Raw genomic sequence first — 10,478 nt, 5'->3', positions numbered from 1 at the left:
TTTCTGTAACAATCCACTACTAATATCGCATTCTAGATGTAACATTTGTTGCCGGCTGGAGTGGCCGAGCGGTTCTAGGCGCCACAGTCTGGAACCGCGCGACCGCTACGGTCGCAGGCTCGAATCCTGCCTCGGGCATGGATGTGTGTGATGCCCTTAGGTTAGTTAGGTTTCAGTAGTTCTAAGTTCTAGGGCACTGACGACCTCAGAAGTTAAGTCCCATAGTGCTCAGAGCCATTTGAACCATTTTGTAACATTTATTTTGAGGAGATGCCTTTTAATAAAATTTTTAATGGTAACACTAACTCATGCGCATTCCACGTACCCATATCATGTACTGATCGACCTTCGTTGGGTCTCCCTGGCAAGCTTAGAGCGATCAGGACGCTTTCCCCACAAATAGCCTCTTTGGCCCTAGTAAGACGAGTAGGTAGCCATGGTTACTAGAGTGGCGTCCTCGTTATCATCTATGCTTCGGTCGATAACACTACATGATACAGGGCAACACTATTTAGGTCGCAGTAATTACCTTTTTAAACTATATTTTATAAGCTATAAGATTTTACCTTGTTTGATAAGTTCTATAAATGGTAATAATTACTTAATAGTAACTACCACGTTACATTCTCAAGCGGTGAAAATGCAACCTACGTGATTGGCTATCCATGACGTTATGCCGGAGACGGTGGGCGGAGCCTCAAGTATTTAATTAGCAGCTGGAGTCCTTCACGTTGTAGTACATCACCAGCCACAAGCAAGATGGTTGTCATGCGCAACCGCCCCCGCAGACATCTATGGTATATCAGCATTCTTTACTGTTTTATTAATATACGATTTCGTCCCTTATATGTTTATAAGAAGTCTTATTCATTGCCGGCCTGTGTGGCCGAGTGGTTCTAGGCGCTTTAGTCTGGAACCGCGCGACCGCTACGGTCGCAGGTTCCCATGCTGCCTCGGGCATGGATGTGTGTGACGTTCTTAGGTCAGTTAGATTTAAGTAGTTCTAGGTTCTAGGGGGCTGATGACCTCAGATGTTAAGTCCCATAGTGCTCAGAGCCATTTGAACCATTTTCTTGTTCATTGTAGGTCTGAAGATGATCTTATAATAAGATCGAAACCGGCCACAACATTAAAAAATTTATGCGATCAAGACTGCTTCCAGTTTATTTACTGTGCATGATTGCTGACAGCCATGGATGATATGTGCCTCTGAGTCTTTTGGCTATCGATTCGCATCAGCGATAGCTTCAGCGCTGGCTGCGCGACTAGAGTGCGTGAGAGGCCGCGAGTACTGGGTCTTAGGGAATGGAGTGGGGCGAGATAAGGGGAGGAGGAAGATCACCGAGCAGCGGGCGAGCCTGTACGCAACCCGTGATACGCCGCAGCGGGGGTGCGTTGTGGACTCGCGGAGGGCTCAGAGTGTACCACCGTCCGAACGTCGAGAGCACCGGGGTCTGGCGCTGTGCTGTTTAGCGAGAACGAAACAAACCATTGCGGCTGACGTGCCGAAGGTTTGGGAGTGTGGAGCGGGAACTACTGCTTTTATATTCATGGTAACATCGTTGTCAAATATCGTTCCTTTAGAAATTATCCTTTAAAAATTAAATTTTTACAAAACGGTCGGTGACATGTACTGAAAGGCTCAGGTTGTGCGGTATCTTACAGCGGTTTAGTTAGAAATATGGGAATCTTCAGGTATGCTCCTAAGCTGTGCCTTAGTGCACGAATATAAAGCATTGTGACTAAAATTAACAGAATTTTCCATCTTGGCTAATACTGGTTTGTAGCGAGTGGCCATTTCCTGTATACTTAAACTTACTGTGTGCTTCAAAACTTCTAAACCACCGTGTGCTTAAAGGCATAGTAAGCTGTCTGTTGTGTAGCTGTAGTGGTAGCCTAGTGGTTGTTATTTCTGATTTTTTTCAAGTTAAACGTTTAGGATCGACGTAGGCCGGTAAGCCGGCCGGGGTGGCCGAGCGGTTCTAGGCGCTACAGTCTGGAACCGCGTGACTGATACGGTCGCAGGTTCAAATTCTGCCTCGGGCATGGATATGTGTGATGTCCTTAGGTTACTTAGGTTTAAGTAGTTCTAAGTTCTAGGGGACTGATGACCTCAGAAGTTAAGTCCCATAGTGCTCAGAACCATTTGAACCATTTTAGGCCGGTGAACTACTATAGCAAAGATAATTTTGCATATAAGCTAGCGGCTGTTTGTTCGTAATTTACGGCATTGTTAAAGTAACGGCTGTCGTACCGAACACTTAGTCACTGTCTTGCAACATGACGCTTAAGAAACTGTGTTATCGGCCGCTAAGTTGGCTATTGGTTAATATATTCTCTGTTGGTATCATTCTTATGTCCATCTTTAACATGTTCCGGTAGTGTCGCCATATGCGTTGTTTTAGAGTAATTTGTGGAAGTGAAATGGTTTATTGTCTAGCCTCGAACCGCACCTCTGTGCTTAAATTGATATCATTGAATACTTCTAGAAACTTCCTCCTGTTTCTTGAAGGATTTAAGAGCTTATTCATTGATAAGCTCTAACCGTATGTCTGATAAAGTATCAAGTAGCTAGTGCCCACATCATCTCATGTCAGTCTCTGTACTTATAGACCGATGGCCTTTGTAGTCTAGTCCCTCCAACACCACAAACCAACCTTATCTCTGTACTTACATGTAACGGGATGTGTCGGTAGCGCTAAAGGCACCTTTCAATGTAATTATTGTTTTCGTGTGCTGTGTCGATCGAGGCCTATGCCTGAGGGTATCTCGTTAGACAATTAGCTTCATTACTAATTTGAATTTATTCTCCCAGGCACCTGTCATTTCTCAGGAAAATTACTAACCTGCATGGTTTAGTGGCTGCGAGAGCCATGAATTTTATTAATGTTTTAATGGTGTTACGCGTGGCCAAGGGCCGAATTAAAAAACTTTCTGGTGTATTCTTAAAGTTAAAACGGCTAGTGCCGATTCATATTGAAAAATTAATTGCAGAATTTAGAGGCGGCTAAGCGCTCAGCTAAACTTAAACTTTATTCTGTTTGTGTAAACTATTAAAAAGGTTTGCGCCATGGGCATTTCAATATGTAACTGCTTGTGTAGTTGCAAACCTTAAACGGCTCGTGACGATTGAAATTGTGAATTCAAAGGCGGCTAAGCGCCGAGTCAAACTCCAAGTTTTATCCGTTTGCGCAATCATTAGGCCATTGCAAATTTATCTTATTTTATATTGTATGTAAACTGCCATTTAAGTGCTACTGCAGGTTAGTAGGGAAGTCGAGTTAAGTGTTTTAAGGCGATTACACGCCGACTAAATCGTTAATATTTTGAGTGTTGTGTAATTACACGTAGACGGTTAAAACCGTGGCTGATATGAATGATTCTGTGGTTTATTTGCCACCCGGAACCTAGAATAATAACTGATCCTTTAAGGTGAGACTGCTGAGTACCGTTAGGAACATTAAGGCCTTACTGCCTTGCAGTTACTTACGATGAAAACTCCCCGTCGCAACCCCTCAAATTTCGTGGTAAGAGGGCTCAGTGGACATCACGTCAAAACCTGAACACAGGTCAAGCACGAAAATAGGGAATAAGATGTACCGTACTGTGAAAAAGAAGCAAAACAGAAACAGCGAACGGTCAAAGGACAAGAAGTGCAATATAGAGCAGCCTAGATACACAGTGTCGTTGTAGTCACGTGGTGATGGTGTTCGACTGCCGAGCGGCGACCTGTGTTCAGTAATCCCTGGTGCAACATTTATATTTTTTAATCGCTGTTCGCTGTGTTCATATTTGTGTCTGTGTCGTGGTGTAACGTCCTTTTGCAACAGCGAGGTGTAAGGAAGGGACCTATAATGACAGCTGATTCTGCACAGCTACTCTGTTAGCAGTCTGCAGTGGTTTCGAATGGGAACAGCAAATGTTGGATGACAAAGCTACGAGTCAACCGATTCCTCCACCAGAAAACACGTCTGGTGTCTCATAGACGGCATTTGTGACAGTGTGTGTGTCATATGATAGGAATCATTTACCGAAGCACATAATATGTACGCCTGGTGAATGAGGTACGAGTCCTTGCCCAATTTAACACTTCGTATGAATACGACTGTGATCACTCACAAGTAAATGATGAAAACATTATAATTTGTCACGTAAGCTGCAACAGATAAACACAATAGTTTCACAATCACACAGTTTCTCAGTGCTCTGTCATAACATGTGTTTTCAATGTTTTTGAAGTTGGGTTTCGTTTTCGAAGTTTTGACGCTTGAATTCCTTCGTTGTAACGTAGTTTACACCCGTTTATTTGTTGTTTTCATTTCGGTGAGACGTCTATTTGGTACCTCACCTGCTCTGACTACTCATCACGTTTTCTTGCGACGGTAACGTATTCTTACCGCATGACTCATATTCTACCAGTGTATAGTATGAGAAATGCCGAGATTACAGAAAGAGAACCAAAATTTTTGTGACTGGACGGACAGTTGATAATGTTGTGAAATAAATAAATAAAAAAAATTAACGCAAGAGAGATCTGAGCACGACTCATCCTCGTCGTAGTCTAACATCGTCACCACTTAACCACGATATCGCAGCTGTTTGGCTATGCTCAGTTTTGCAGTTCTTGAGTTTTCACCTTCGAGTGTTTCTATTTAGCCTTTTTTCACAGTTCAGCACACCTTCTTCCTGTTCTCATGCTTGGTCTACGTCCAGTTTCTGACGGGCTATATGCTGGGCCATCTTACCACTAAATTTGATTTGGGTGGAGAGCGGGGGGTGGTGGGGGGGGGGGGGGGGTGCCGATGGGCAGTTTCAATTGTTAGTAACAAAAGGCTAGTTGAATATGAAATATTTTTAGCTTGTGTCATTTGCTTTAAAGGCAGTTTGGGCAGATCGAGACTTAAGAACTCTGTTCGGCCATGTCTCGTTGAATGAAGCCCGAAAGTGTTATTATGTGATAGGCTAATGCCAACAGTATGTAGTTTCTCTTAATAATTCTGCATAGCTAAAGTGCCGAAGTACTCTTTGTCAATAAAGGAAATCTATTTTTTTATTTTTTGTGCTTAGTGCGTTTTATACTAGGACCCTTGTATCCTTGCTCCGAAGGTCAGAGTAAGATCACGGTTGCGTGGCGGAGCTGGCCTAGCGGCTTCTTAGGACACTGGTCAGATCGCGAGAGGTTACTGTGCAGGCGGTTGGTTGGTTGGTTTGGGGAGTAAAGGGATCAAACTAAAGGGTCATCAGTAGCAGGCGTAGGTGAGGAGAGTGTTGCCGGCGCCGCTTGCACCTCCTTACTTGGTGTTGTGCAGGAGGGTAGTCCTCTTGACGGATACTGCGGTTGCACGATCTGGCAGATCTTGTAGTAAACAGGGTTCTTTGTTCGTTGACCATGATCGTTAGATGACCTCTATGGTCTTCAGGAAGAATTTACTTTGGCTCAGGGCCTTCTGTGTAATCTTCTGTGGCAAGCAGAATGAGAGGCATGCGAAGGGTGGAAAGAACATCTGATAGGGCAATCTCACACTTGTGATCCTTTTGGGAAACTCCCGCACCTATTGTTGACTATTGTCAGAGGCATTCACGACCATTCGGTCCGAAATGTTACCCATGAGCCTTGGAAAAATTGCTCTTTTAAAGAGCGCGCTGCAGCGCGTTGTGTGAAGCAATCGTCCTCCGTTTCTGGCGGTGGCGCCGCTGTGGCAATCGCAGCTTTGGTGTCTCCCTCTGGTGGAAAAGGGGAAAGGTTGCCTCTTCACGTGCATTTAAGGGGCGCTATAAGCTCGCCAGGGGGTTGGTCAGTCGGAGAGAATGTGGGTCAGTCACTCGTCACCAGTTACCGGTCTGTCTCTCGTTCGCATTTGTGCGGCAGTTAGTGTCTGTCGTTCGTTCGGAGTGCTAGTATGTCTGTAGTTAGGATCAAACTTTAAAACCGGCAAAATGAGAATCTTGCCACTCTGCCAGTAACAGAACTCAGCTAGTGGTCCCCCGGTGGGGGCTGAGTTCCTGCATCTGAGTTTGCGTGGGCAACGGTCATTGGCGGTTGGATCGATCGATTGGTCGGGCGTGCACTGAGACACAAGATGACTTGTCCGCCTTGAGCGTCGGCGCATGTGAGGTCGCCAAGTGAGACCAGTGGGTCGCGCCGTATTGCGAGGGATAGTGGCTTTGCGGCCGACACGAGCATCAGGAGTCAAACCACGACATCGGTCTGGCCGGTGCGAGCTGCGACGCCGTGAGACGGGAGATTGGCGCGCCTCCCTGCGTCCGTTGAAGCGGCTGCCAGCGGGCGGTTCGGGAGATCGTTGGAGCTGCTGCGCCAGGTCTTCACCAGAAATCGCAGTTTATTAGAAGTTAAGTGATTGGAGATATGTTCTTTCATTTAATTGTTAAATTCTACTTGTTTTCTTGGTGAGGTCACCAGCCGCTTTCTTTTGGGGCCGACCCACCATTCTTCTCCGTTTTCCCACCCGCAGGAATGTGGTTATTTGTGAATTGGGTGGTCCGTTTTTCCCTTGTGGAGTAGGGGCGGGTTAGAGCAACCTATGGTTCGGGTTCTTCAGTAATCTACCTGTCAATTTTCCATACGTTAATAGCTGCCTCTGACATATTTGTCGGATTCGGTGTTAACGAATTTATTGCTTGAAGTGTAACGGCCGAATTCCTGAAATATGTTTTTATCTTGCATATCATCCTGAGAGGCGGTATATGTGTAACGTAGAGCATGTTTGGCTAACCTTTTACATTTTATGTAAGACTGCATTTCATGGGTTTCATTTAAATGGTTATTTTAGTATATGAAGTTGCCACCCTTCCACTATAAGTTTTTTTTAATCAAGTTGCACCTTCGGTGGCAAGTTAATCCTGTAATGTTAGTGTTTTGTACCATTTCCATCCCTCCTACGGGGTGCATAGTTTATGTGCTTGTGTGAGTTGTTAAAATTTTTAGTTTAAAGTAATCTTGTGTGTTGCAGATTTGCACCGGTGTAGTCTTTCAGAGGTTGTTGTGAGCGGTCGTGACTACGACCGTGTCAAAAGGTTCTCAGCCCGAAAGCTCATACTGTCAAAAACTTGTTCTTTCTGCCTCTGAATAAATTGTAACTTGATATTTAGAGGGTGCTTTCTGATTATAATTTTAAATCTGTTTCTAAAAAAATGTAGGTTTTTAGGAATAAAATTTCCATTTGTTGAAAGAAATTTGATTTGTTTTCATTAGTTACCCACTGGCAACTACTTCCACGCCCACATAGTGTGGTTAAATGTGTTAAGGTTCTTGATGAATTGCTAGTAAATAAAGTTAATTCTTAAGAAAAAGTTTTGAAAGTAAATTCACGGTTCAACCCACATAAAATTTTTAATAGCTAACATTTAAGGTAGAACAACAAGCCGCAGTGTTGCAAGTAGTGGAGAGGAGGATCATCGATTTCTCAGTCCAGGAAAATTCTGGAGGGCTGCCTAGGTGCACGAAGGTGCAAGAACCTAAGAGACGAATATTTTTGTCGGGCACGAGGAAGGGAGGAAAATTTATCTGAATACATTGAACGTCTAAAGACACCTAGGGTACACTCGCAGACCTATGTGAGGATATTCCTCAGACGGACATGGTCACGACCATGTTGGACGACCTGCGACCTCTAGATAGACCGCGTATTTTGTTTACTGAGAGACTCAAGACCTTTCTGAATCTCCACCCTCTAGTAACTGTTATTGACATTCTGAAGTATGAAGATGAGCTTCGTTGGGAAGCTGATGCTATCAGGAAGGGTATGAAGAGAGTAGTGCGAGAGGCAACCGCGCCAAGAGGTGTTGAGGGTGGGCGGGATCGTAGTTTGGATGTGGCAGTTGGGAATACCTAGTCAGGCACTGTCCAGTACCGCGGGAGTGTGACGAAAACTCCTGACGCCAAAAGCTCGATCGAGAATAAAGGAAGCCGGCAACGCCTGGAAGGTCCCTGAAGGTGCGTGGGGTGGAAGCTAGCCGCCTGCCATCTATCTGTGCACAAAAACTGACAGAGCCAGTGTCTGCCTTATTGGATTCGGATAGCACAAATCGATAATCAATTACGACTGCTTTAGAGGAGACAATGAGGTTGCCCGCTTACTGCAGCTTGACTCGAATAGAGAGAATTGTTGTACTGTTTCAGGAGACCACGTACAGATTGCTGGTGAGATTCGATGTAAGGATAAGCAAATTTATGTAGCCCGTAAATATTTTGGGTCGTGAGGGCAACGACAGTCAATTTACTATTGGGTTATGAGGTTTTAGAAAATTCTCAGTGTATTTCGGATTGTGGGGTGAAACAGATTCATTTTTAGCTCCTGTGAGAAGCTTGTCTTTTGTAAGCAAAAAGTGGCACGGGGAATGCGTTGCGTAGGCGGTCACAGGGGTCAATCTAAGGTCGGGCGCTTGTCTGCTGGTGAGAGGGAAAAGTTATTGCACGTCCTGCGTAAGTTTCCGCATGTCCCACCAATAGGCTGCGGTGTCCACGAAAATTGAATGTATCGTCCGACTGCCCCATCAGGAAACGGTTAGACAATCGCCTTATAGGTTATGCCCAACTAAAATGCGTGAGTTGCCCCAAATGTTGAGTCAGCTTTTGAAAGATGGCGTAATTATTCAGTCGATGCGCATTTCCCATACTTTTGGTTCAAAAATCTAATGGTTCCGGATTCCTATCAGTGGTGGATTATCAGTTGTTAAGTCAGAAGGTAGTTTTGGAATATGTGCCTCTGCCAGACTTGCAAAACTGTTTTACGTGGTTCGTCGGAGATCAGGTGTTCTCGGTCTTAGACGTCGATCAGGCATACTATCAAACTCCGTGACGATGAGTTCTTTGGCTACGCAGGCGAACTGAAAGCTTGCAAGTAATCCACTTTTCAATTATGAAATGCAGTACACACGAAGACGTGATATGTTCGGTTGAATTGTTTGCAAATACTCATATGCATTTTGTGAAACTGAGAATGTGTAAGAATTTTTACTTTTTAACATCAAGTTGCTGTTGGATGATTAACTAGCGAGAGAGATCCGTTTTCGCCTGCCGGGGTGGGGGAGCGGTTCTAGGCGCTACTGTCTGGAACCGCGCGACCACTAGGTTCGCAGGTTCGAATCCTGCCTCCGGCATGGATGTGTGTGATGTCCTTCGGTTAGTTAGGTGTAAGTAGTTCTAAGTTCTATGGGACTCATGACCCCAGAAGTTAAGTCCCATAGTGCTCAGAGCCATTTGAACCATTTGAACCTCAAAAGTTAAGCGCCTTGGTGCTCAGAGCCATTTGAACCATTTTTTTAGAGATCCGCTTTCTAAAATAAGCTCTTGTTTGGTTGAAAGAAGTGACTTCATTTCATTTCCTTATACTACCAGAAGTTCTTACAAAATGATAAGAAAACATGGTTACCACTCTGGTTCCCGTTAACAAATATTGTTGTTGCATTCATCAGAAAATAAATAATAGCTCTACTGGAAAAGACTAAAATTTTAGATTTTTACATGATATCAGTTAGGCGTCAGCAAGATGTATGGACTGGAATGGGCATAACAATTCCTCTCACCTCTAGGCGGCAGGTGGGCGGGCCATTAAATACTGTATGGAACAGGCAGCTTCAGCTATAGGCATTGATACGCTCCCATAATTCCAGACATTCTTCAATCCCTTCAAGAGACTAAGTGGAGTTTTCGTGAAAATCTGTTGACGAACAGCCCAGTATCTTAGTACAGCTGTAAACCACGACAGAGAACCTTACATTACACTTTTTGTAACAATAACTGTAGTGGTAGTGTAACTTGGTTTCTTAACAGGAATGGAAAAACCGCATTTAAGAACTGCTGTGCTACTTTCATCTTGGTCATGAAAACCGAAGTGGCTCCATTTTTAACATCTTTTTTTTACAATCAAATCTTCAAAAGGCGCTCCCCTCATACCGAGGATTCACGGAAGATTGCCTCCAATTCCGTTTAAGAATCGCCTCCCAAACTAAGTGCATATCCATTGTTCATTCGCATCTCTTAAGATGTAGTCACTAATTTTTCCATACATTGATGAGGAACGGTCTGATTACTTCAGACGATGCACACGGGAGAAGCAAGTTTCTGTACCTATCTGTACTAGCTATCAAGCAATGTTATGATTACTGCTGTTTAAGAGTACTAGCCGACATTCGATTTGTAACTATGTGGTTTATATGACTTCAGTAGCACCTCCAGAACCAGCATGTCTCATAACACGTTAAGTAGCTACATATTTGCATTACTCATCTAAATGAAGTGTGTAACACGAAGCAATAAATATTAGAGTTTCAGTGTTAACATAACAATTTATTACACATAAGTTTGAGTTCAGTAATAGAGCCACAGAGTTGATTTTTTTTTTTTTTTTTTTTTTTTTTTGCCGTTGTTCTTATGATAGGCCGTATATGCATAACAGCAATTAAAGAGGATATTTTAATTTGAAAGCCATGTACGTAATTGAAAAATGGAAGAAAAA

Source organism: Schistocerca americana, chromosome 1 (assembly GCF_021461395.2).
Source record: "Schistocerca americana isolate TAMUIC-IGC-003095 chromosome 1, iqSchAmer2.1, whole genome shotgun sequence".
NCBI lineage: Eukaryota > Metazoa > Arthropoda > Insecta > Orthoptera > Acrididae > Schistocerca > Schistocerca americana.
This window is presented reverse-complemented; position numbering follows the sequence as displayed.